The sequence below is a fragment of the Mus musculus genome, chromosome 4 (assembly GCF_000001635.26).
Source record: "Mus musculus strain C57BL/6J chromosome 4, GRCm38.p6 C57BL/6J".
NCBI classification, from domain to species: Eukaryota; Metazoa; Chordata; class Mammalia; order Rodentia; family Muridae; genus Mus; species Mus musculus.
The window spans coordinates 106,863,381-106,873,626 of NC_000070.6; the positions used below are offsets into that span (position 1 = coordinate 106,863,381).

Here is a 10,246-nt window from a genome sequence, read left to right on the forward strand (position 1 = left end):
CCGTGGGGAGGCAGACAAGTGACCCCCCACCCACTCACACACACTGAAAGACTTAGGCACACTAGCTCTCAGTGCGACTAGTCTCCCTTCTTCAAACCTACATCCCACCCGGCCCTGACCCCTGCAGCTCCATCCTCCCCTTTCTCCCTCCCACCCAAGAACAAAAGGGGCATTTGACACTCTTTGTCGGGTGCAGATTCATTCTCTGAGACCTGGGACCTACCAGGCCCACAGCTGGGATCTGCCACCTTCCCTGAGTACTGGCCCAGCTCTCCAGGGATGCCTTCCAGGGGAGAGGAAGGGAGGGGCTTTAAAGGAGCAGAGGCTGCTTTCAGGATCTGCAGGAAGGGAAGGAGGAGGGCACAAGGTAGCCCTAGGAGACTCTACTCATATGACTTGTCTGGGCTGGTGCTGGGGGCTACACTGCAGTCAGCACCCACACTCTGGCTCTTAGCCACGAGTTCTTCATTCACTGGGGTCTCAGGATTGGGTCTTGCTTGGCTACTATTGATGGATTGTCTTCTTTCTTGTTTTGTTTTGTTATGATTTGTTTATCTATTTTGAGACAGTGATGTTCTATTTAATCCAGGCTGGCCTGAAATTCATGATCCTCCTGCCTCAGCCTCCCAAGAAACTAGTCCCAATCCTGCTCTCTTCTGCTGTGTGATGGAAAGTGAAATCTTTTCCCACTCTGGACTTTCAGACTCTCTTGTGTAAAATGAAGGGGGACCGAGAGAGCATGCATTCCAGAAGCCTCCATGGCAGGCACTGGGTAGGTACATGCTGACATGGAAACAAGCCAGCTCCCTGGGTCCAGTCCTACAAGCTCAACAGGAAAGGGCATAGAAGGTTTTGTGGTAACATTTGCACTGCAATAGAAACTCCAAACTGGGACCCCTAAACCAGTGAAGAGGAGCCCTATTCTCTACTGGTGTGGTCTTACAGAACTCACAAAGTTCTTTCACCACCCTACCTCTCTCTCCCATCAATGCCCACCAACCGTGTGTGTGTGTGTGTGTGTGTGTGTGTGTGTGTGTGTATGTGTGTGTGTGTGTACACGTGTTCGAGTGTACACATATGCATGCGCGCTCGTGGGTATGGAGGCTAGAGGTCAACTTTGGATGTCGTGTCTCAGGAGTTGCCCACATTGGGATTTCGTTTGTTTATTTTGTTTTTGAGAGAAGATCTCACTGTGTAGCTCTGACTGCCCTGGAACTTGCTCGGTAGACCAGGTGGGCCTCGAACTCACAGAAATCCACCAGCCTCTGCCTCTCCATGCTGGAATCAAAGGTGTGCGCCACGACTTCCACATCTTTATTCCACATTTTTTTTTAACTTAAAAAAAAGTATTATTAGCGTGCTTGAGTGTGTGCTTATGTTTCCTCACATGTATGCTCAAGATGTCTGTGTGAGGGCACACATGCATGTGGAGGTCAGAGGACAACATTATGGAGTTGGTTCTTTCCTACATTTATATAGGTTAGGGTGACAGGGCAGTTGCACTTGCTACTAGGCTTGTCCCGCAAGTATCTTTCCTCTATGCTATCTTACTGGGCCAGATTTTTGAGACAAGATCTCTCCCTGGACCCCGGAACTCACTGATTAGGGTCTCCTGGCTAGCTGGTGAGCCCCACAGATCACTCCCAAGGACTGCAGACCTATAACACTCTGTCCAGACAGGGCCTGGGGCTCAGACTCAGAGCCTCATGTGTGTATGCCATGCATGCATGCTGACTGTGTCACTTCCCCAGCCCCTACCCTTCTCCCTTTCCTTCCCAGAAAACCAAGGCTGCCGTCAGAGAGGCTAGACCCTGTCCTAGCCTGGGGTAGTGTCTAGGACGTGACGATGTCTGTGGGATGGAGAAAGATGGAACCATGCAGCCGGCATTAGACAGGCCCCGGGTGCTGGGAGCAAGGCAGAAATCTGGACTCTGCTGTAGTTTTAGTTTAGCGAGAGTCTAGGATTTGTTTGAGGGGAGAAGAGGAAGCCGGGGACTCAGCAGCTGGTTAAGGAGCCTGTTCTGTGGGTACAGAGAGCACTGGGGCTCACTGCATGCCAGGCAGGGTTTATTCACTCTGGTTGCCATACAGAGTGAATGCGAGGGAGAGAAAGAGCACGGGGGCGGGGGGCTGGGACAGCTGTACACACATACAGGTACCTTCTGACAAAGGGACGCGTGGGGGAGGGGCAGAGAAGGGGCTCACAGCAGCGTTGCTGAGCGAGCAAGTCCTCCAGGGAAAGAGGGGAAGTGAGCAGGGAGAGGAAATGAAAGATTAAGTGCACAAGGGCCATAAAGCTCAGTGCAGGCCCAGCCGGCCGGCCAGCCGGCCGGATTCCCACTTTATAGATATATTTTTATGTTCGGGGATGCCCCACCAGGCCTGATGGCCCAGCGAAAGCAATCACCTATGGAGGCAGGGGGGTGGGGAAGTGGGTCGGAAGGGACCCTTTAAGCACTGCGGTCCTCTTTTGCCACCCCCTCCACCTATCCCCAGGCCTCTGCCTGGCTGACAGCCCAGCTGGAAGCAATTGTAGGCACCCCCAGCCTAGACGCTGCATCCCGCAAAAAGCCCTGGTAAATAGCAGCCCACACCCTAGACAGCCTGCAGCGCCCCTCCCCTGCCCCCTTGCAGCCCCCTGCCCGGAAATTTAAAACAACTGCTCAACACAGTCTTAAATCCTCCAGGAAGGGGCTTGGGTTGACAGAATGCAAGTTTGAGGCTAGCCTAGGCCCTGCCTGGAAATCTCAGGGTCCCCAGCATCCCCTGAATTGCCATGAAATACCTACTCCTTCCTCAGCTCAGGATGGCCAAGGTCTGGTCCTCTGCTGTGTCCTGGCATGGGGATTGCCAGGGAGCAACAGTAACCCGTGTATTGGAAGAACTGGCAAACAAACCATCATGGTACCTTGCGGGCTTGAGTCTCCTCCTCTATCAAATAGGTGTGACTTTTAGTTAGTCTACCTCTCGGGGTAATATCGGAGCTGGTGTTCAGGTGGAGTAGTGGGTGGAGCTGAGATGGTAGCTTACGTCTGTGGTATACACGAAGCCTGGGCCCAACATGTAGAAACCAGGAATTGTGTACCTCTCACTCCAGCATTTGGAAAGTGGAAGCAAGAGGCTCAGACCTTCATCTCTTCAGCTGCCGAGTGAACTCCAGGCCAGCCTGAGCTACAGGAGACCCTGCCTCAGGTGTTGGCATGATGGCTCGTTGAGTAAAGCCACTGATAGGCTTGACAAGCTGAGTGCAAGCATTGCCACCCACACGCTGGAAGGAGAGAGCCAGGCCCTGCACATCATTTTCTGATCTTCATATATGTGTCATGCACACCCTTACCCCCACCATTTCCACAAATAAATATTATGAAAAGGTTTGTTTTAAGACTCATCTCAGAAAAAAAAAAAAAAAAAGAGGGGACTCCTGCCCAAAGGAGGACAGCCACGAACACTGTGGCCATTGCATTGTGTACACTGCTCACTCCTACTGCCCATCCATACCCCTGGGGTTGTGTCGGCTTCCCCTGGGAAGTATGAGGAGGAAGGAATAGAGCCAGTCCCTGCACCAGATGGGTCTTAGGCAGCATCGAAAGGCCCCAGGCAAGCCTCGGACAAATCCCCTGCCCCGCCCCGCCCCCACACTGGGACAGACCTCAGCCAGCAGGCCTCCCAGCTTTGATCAATACAGGGCAGGCAGCCAAGGCGGCTGCAGGCTTCATCCTCCCAAGAGGCCCTAGCTCAGCCAGGGTCACAGTGGGGAGGGGCTGACGCCCTACTCAGGGGCTGGGGGCAGGGTAGGGGGAACAGAGAAGGAGAGGCTCACCCACAGTCCTTTACTTCTTTGCTGTTCAGTGGTCTGTTCAGTCCGCAAATACTTAGTGAGCACCAGCTATGTACCAAGCCCTGTCACCAACACGGTGCCATTACAAGGAGCAGCTCTCAGGAAACACACAGAGAAGAGAAAAGAAGCATAAACAAAACAACAGAAAGGGTACTTCCAAAAGGTGGCGAAAGCTGGGCATGGTGGTGCCTACCTGTAGTCCCAGAACTTGGCAGGCAGAGGACACAGAATCATGAGTTCAAGTCCAGCCTGAGCTGCATAGCATAGACTCTGCCTCAGTAGATAGATAGATAGATAGATAGATAGATAGATAGATAGATAGATAGACAGACAGATAGATAGTTTGTTCATTTGAGACAGGAGCTCTCTATGTAGTCCTGGCTGTCCTGGAAATCTCTAATGTAGACCAGGCTGGTCTCCACCTCACAGAGTTCTGACTGTCTCTGCCTCCTGACTGCTGGGATTAAAGGCATATACCACTATACCTGGCTATTTTAAATGAATAAACAGAAAATGACTGCTGGACATGGTGGCACGCAACTCTAGTCCCAGCACACAGGAGGTAGGGATAAACAGTCTCTGTGAGTTCGAGGACAGCCTGGGCTACACAGTGAAATTCTGTCATGGAAAAAAAAAAAAAGCATGATATGAGATTTTATCCCAGAGATTCATAGTGTGAAGAGAAAACTGACCTCCAAAAGTTGTGCTCTGCCCTCTACATGCACATTTGTGTACACACACACACACACACACACACACTACATATACATCATATCCAATAATAAACAAAATAAAACTTAAAATAATGATATCCATTTACTTAGTTGTTTTTTTTTTTTCCTTTGCCGTGATAAAATACCCTGGCAAAGGCAACCTAAGGGAGAAAGTATTTATTTGGCTCACAATTCCAGATTATAGCCTATTCTGGCAGGGAAGTCACAGCTGCAGAAGTATGAAAGATCTGGTCACATTACATCCATTCTCACAAGCAGAGAACAATTGACTACTACATGCATTCTAGTGCTCAGTTGGCTTTCTCCAGGCTTATACAGTTAGATTCTCCTTCCTAGGGAATGGTGCTTCCCATAGTGAGCAGTTTCTCAGTGTGAGTTCCAGAATAGCCATACACAGGGAAACCCTGTCTTGGTGGAGGGTGCATGGGTGGAGGTAGACATGTCTGTAAGCCCAAAGCTGTGAGGGACAGAGACAGAGCACCAACCACTGTGTCTTGCTGGCCACCCGCCTACCTCCAGGTTCAGTGTATCATGAAAATAAGACAGAATGATAGAGCAGGATACTTAACATCCTCCTTTGGCCTCTGTACACTCCACATACATCACACACACACACACACACACACACACACACACAGAGCAAAGGCTGGTAGGATGCCTGGGGAAGCATTGCACATGGCAGAGACAAGGAAGGTGCTGGCGCTGTGCTGTCAATCCAGACACCTAGGAAGCTGGAACTGTTGGGGGATTTATTTAAAGCATTTGTGACTCCCTGTGAGTCAGAGGAGGGAGAGCTTCAGTTAAGGAAAAAGGTAGACTGGACTGCAGGCACCACCTTCTTTGCTTTCTTTTCTTTGCCTTTGCTTTCTCCCACAGGTTCTGGAGCTGGAAGTGCCCTTTGGGAGAGCCTTGCGTTGCTCGGGCTTGAGGCAACGGTGCTGGCACTTTGAACAACCGTGGGTGAAGGAGCCAGCTGTCTGTTGATGGACAGTCATGACACCTGTTGCTGTGAGTGCTCTCTGCCACTGGAGGAATGAGAACCTCACCCCAAAGGAGAGATTTGGGTGACACACATCCACTATACATTCCGACATTCTCGGAGGAGACACTCTCCAAAGGAGAAATGTGCTTAGCTGATGGAGGCGCAGCAAGAAGCCAGTGTTAGGGGTCACTAAGTCAGGGGCAGTGATAGCAAGCGAGCAGAGAGGTGGGCAGAGCCTGCCCAGAGGAACTTCCTGCTGAAAGCGAGAGAGTAATCTACTGATTACCTCATGGGGAAAGACCCTGGGTGGAGACGTGGGCTGAGCATGTGGAGGGTGTGAACAGCCATGACTTAGGACATGAGGCATGAGAGCTGGGATGAGGGGGCCCGGGAGAGGCGCTCCCTTGTTACAGACTGCTATGGGATACTGCAGAGAGGTTTCTAGCCTCCCATGGGGGTGTTAGATTTTTTCCCCCCAACTTTAGAAGATTCTAGCTTGTTGAAGGTTTGCGAATAAACCTCAAACCAGCTCTGTTCCTTCACGTGGGCAGTTATCTCATTCCTAAACCTTGGTGACAAGTAGGCACGCAGCTCCAGTGTGCCCCGAGGGAAGGAGCCCTTTGAGTTTTGATTCTTCTGGAATGTTCCTTCCCAGAGCTGCCTCCTTGGAGCTGCCTCTAGGGTCTCCTGTTTAACTCCACCCTAACTGCATCTGTTCTGCTCTCTCTGTCAGCTCCACAGAGTAAGCACATGGGCCCGGTACCCATCCCCCACCCCCCCTCCATTACTGCTGAGTCTCCATTAAATGGGCTCTCACAGCCAAATGATGGAGAAACAGACAATGAACAGGTTGAGGGTGGAGAGGGTGTGGCCAGGTTGCCAGCAGGAAATGGGCAGCAGTCGAAAGGGCTCTATGAAGAGAGTTTAACAGGAGGTTCCACTGTGCTCTTGGGCTCTGCATCTAGAGATGGAACTAACCACAGAGCAAAATGTACAGGAAGTAAGTGCCAGGGACATAGCTTAGTTAGTGGCGTGCTTGCTGGGTAAGCATGAAGTGGAGTTCAATTCTCAGATTGCATAAAACTGTGTCCATGTGTATATCATTTAGGAGGTAGATGCAGGGGGCTGGAAGTTTAAGGCCTGCCTGAGCTACATGAGACCCTGTCTCAAATCAATAACAGAAAACGAGAGCCGGGCATGGTGGCACATACCTTTAATCCCAGCACTTGGGAGGCAGAGGCAGGTGAATTTCTGAGTTCAAGGCCAGCCTGGTCTACAGAGTGAGTTCCAGGACAGCCAGGGCTATACAGAGAAACCCTGTCTCAAAAAAAAAAAAAAAAAAAAAAGAGAAGAAAATAAGAAAAAAGGAAGAGGTTGGGTTGTTGTAACACATACCTTTAATCCCAATACTCTGGAGGCAGAAGCAGGCAGATCTCTGAGTTCGAGGCCAGCCTGGTTAACAGGGCTACTTCTAGGGCAGCCAGGACTAAACAGAGAAATCCTGTCTCAAAAAACAAAAGTCAAAAAAACAACAACAAAAAAAAAGAGAGAGAGAGAGAGAGAGAGAGATCCTTTGTGATTACTCTCTGTTCTCCAGACCACAGAGTATTTCTATAGCATTCATTGGTTGTCTGTAACTAAGGACTTGAGCCTCTGTGGGGTCTGCCTGGGGTCCTGAAAACAATCCCTCATGGACACCAAAGGGACCACTGTCCTTAACATAGATAAGGAGGGCTAAGAATGCCTACAGGAAGTGGCGAGGTCCCCGAGGCAGAGGGCATCCCTACCTCTACAGTTCTGACTGGGTGAAATGATTATCATAGAACCAGATAAGCACTGGAGCCTGGAAGTGGGTGAGGCTACAGGAGTGGGTGGGGCTACAGAAGTGGGTGGGGCTACAGAAGTGGGGCACCTATCAGAGCTTTGACCCAGGAGAGGAGGGATGAGTGACATTTCCTCTCTCCTGCTGGAGCCTCCTGATAGTTGAACCAGAGACCAGGTTTCCTAGGTTCATGGAAATCAGCCTTCCAGGACATGGATTTGACAAACAATGATAGGGAACAGGCTTGGGGGAGGGGGATGAAATTGAGACCATTCAGCCCAGAGGTAGGCAGTGTACCTGTTCTCTCAAAGTCCACGGAAATAGAGAAAAATGATCGTTCAAATGATGTGTTTAGGTTCTAGGAGCATAGAACGAGTGAGCAAAGGGCTTGGGAAGAACTCACAGGAAAGGAGCTGGCACCTTTCAGAGGAGTGGGAAAGAGGGCCAGTGAGATGGCTCAGAGATAAAGGTGCTTGCTGCCAAGTCTGATGATCTGAATTTAATCCCTAGAAACCACATGGTGGAGAAAGAGAATGGACTCCTGCAAGTTGTTCCATGGCCTCTACAAGTACACTGCAGCATATGTGTGTGTGTGTGTGTGTGTGTGAGAGAGAGAGAGAGAGAGAGAGAGAGAGAGCGCACGTGTGCACACATACACACAGAGAGTAATATTGAATAAATAATAAAATTTTAAAAAAGAAGGAAAACCTGTCATAGTGCTACATGTCTTTATTTTATTTTATTTTTTTGGTTTTTTGAGACAGGGTTTCTCTGTGTAGCCCTGGCTGTTCTGGAACTCACTCTGTAGACCAGGCTGGCCTCGAACTCAGGAATCAGCCTGTCTCTGTCTCCCAATGCTGGGATTAAAGGCGTGCACCACCACTGCCCGGCTGCTACGTATCTTTAACTTCAGCACTTGGGAGGCAGAGGCGGGAAGATCTTTATAAATTCAAGGCCAGCCTGGTCTACATAGAGAGTTCCAGGACAGCTAGGGCTATGTAGAGAGACCTTGTGTCAAAAAGAAAGAAAGAAAAAAAAGAAAGAAAGGATGGAAAGAACATTCCAGAACAGCACAGGCAAGGGCTGGAGATGGGTTAGAGCTTTTGTTCTTTTTTTTTTTGTTTTTTGTTTTGGTTTTTTGAGACAGGGTTTCTCTGTATAGCCCTGACTGTCCTGGAACTTACTTTGTAGACCAGGCTGGCCTCGAACTCAGAAATCCACCTGCCTCTGCCTCTGCCTCCTGAGTGATGGGATTAAAGGCGTGCGCCACCACCGCCCAGCTTTTGTTCTTTTTTTAAATGATGTGTATGACTGTATATGCAGCTGTGCAGGTGCCTGTGGAGGTCAGAGGCACTGGGTCCCTCAGAGCTGGAGTGACAGCAGCCCTGAGCCACTTGATGTGGGTGCTGGGAGCTGAACTAAGATCCTCTGGAAGTACAGGGAATTCATGCCCTTTACCACTGAGCCGACTCTCTAGCTCCAGATTTCCTAAATCGAAAGAATATCGTTTGAATTATAACTCCTACTTACATAAAAATTGAGAACAGCTCTGAAGTCATGAGTCAAAGAAAACCTTTCGTCTTTATTTGTTGATTATCTAAAGTAATTTGTTACAGTGATGGAAAGCTGACTAACACAGCATCTATGTGGGGGGCGGTGGTATTACTTTACAGGGCTGTGGCTACATGGGGACATAAGATTGTTCTGGACATGGGAAATGTTCAAATTTATTAAATTGAAAGTAATTACATCTCGGGCAAGCCAACTGTAAATGCTGGTGGCCGATGACTCTTGGTTGAGACAGATATGAGTGGGTGGCTAAGCCACAGCTGGCCACACAGGACTGAAGCGCAGAGAAGATCTGGAGAGAGATGTTGACTTACATTTATTCTGCTTAGAGGACATTATTGAAGCCTGGGTCCAGAGGACATGGCCTGGAGATAGAGCACAGAGTATACTGAGGAGAGGTCCAGAACAGATCTACATAGAAGAGGGAGGCTGAGGACTGGAAGGGAGGGAAGAAGTAAGAGAGCTCCAACTGGAAAGGATGAAGGAGCCTGAGCATCACAGGAGCCTGAGCATCACAGAGCCAGGAAGATCACATTCCAAAGAAAGATGGGATGCTTGGCTGTGAAAGCAAGAGCCAGGAGGTGAAACACAGGAGGTGGGTGGCACAGCCTATAATCCTAGCAGTAAGAAAGGTGGGGCCAAGTAGTAGCACTCATCTTTAATCTGAGCACTTGGGAGGCAAAGGCAGGTGGAACTCCAAGTTTGAGTCCAGCTTGGTCTACATAATAAATTACAAGATAGCCAGGGCTATTTAGAGAGACCCTGTGTCAAAAAGAAGAAAAAGAATGAGGAGGAAGAAGAGGAGGAGGAAGAGGAGGAGGAGGAGGAAGAGGAGGAGGAGGAGGAAGAGGAGGAGGAACAAAGGCCAGCCTTGGATATATAGTGAATTTGAAGCCAGCCTGGGCTATATATATGAGACCCTGTCTCAGAAAACCAAGCAAAGCAAATAAAAAAAGAATAGATCCAGGCAGTAGTGGAGCATGCCTTTAATCCCAGTGTTTGTTTGTTTGTTTTTTGGTTTTTCGAGACAGGGTTTCTCTGTATAGCTCTGACTGTCCTGGAACTCACTTTGTAGACCAGGCTAGCCTTGAACTCAGAAATCCGCCTGCTTCTGCCTCCCGAGTGCTGGGATTAAAGGCATGCGCCACCACGCCCGACTTCAAATCCCAGCATTTGGGAGGCAGAGGCAGCAGGTGGATTTCTGAGTTCAAGGCCAACCATGTCTACAGAGTGAGTTCCAGGACAGCCAGGGCTAAACAGAGAAACCCTGTCTGGAAACAAACAAACAAACAAACAAACAA

General features: G+C 49.5%; 1 annotated feature.

The window, feature by feature from the left end:
- Nucleotides 1,208–3,911: an enhancer, noted in NCBI's record as "VISTA enhancer mm1527". NCBI's record gives its function as "enhancer in: limb[8/8] | branchial arch[4/8] | trigeminal V (ganglion, cranial)[4/8]" and the evidence as "EXISTENCE:transgenic organism evidence [ECO:0001131][PMID:17130149]".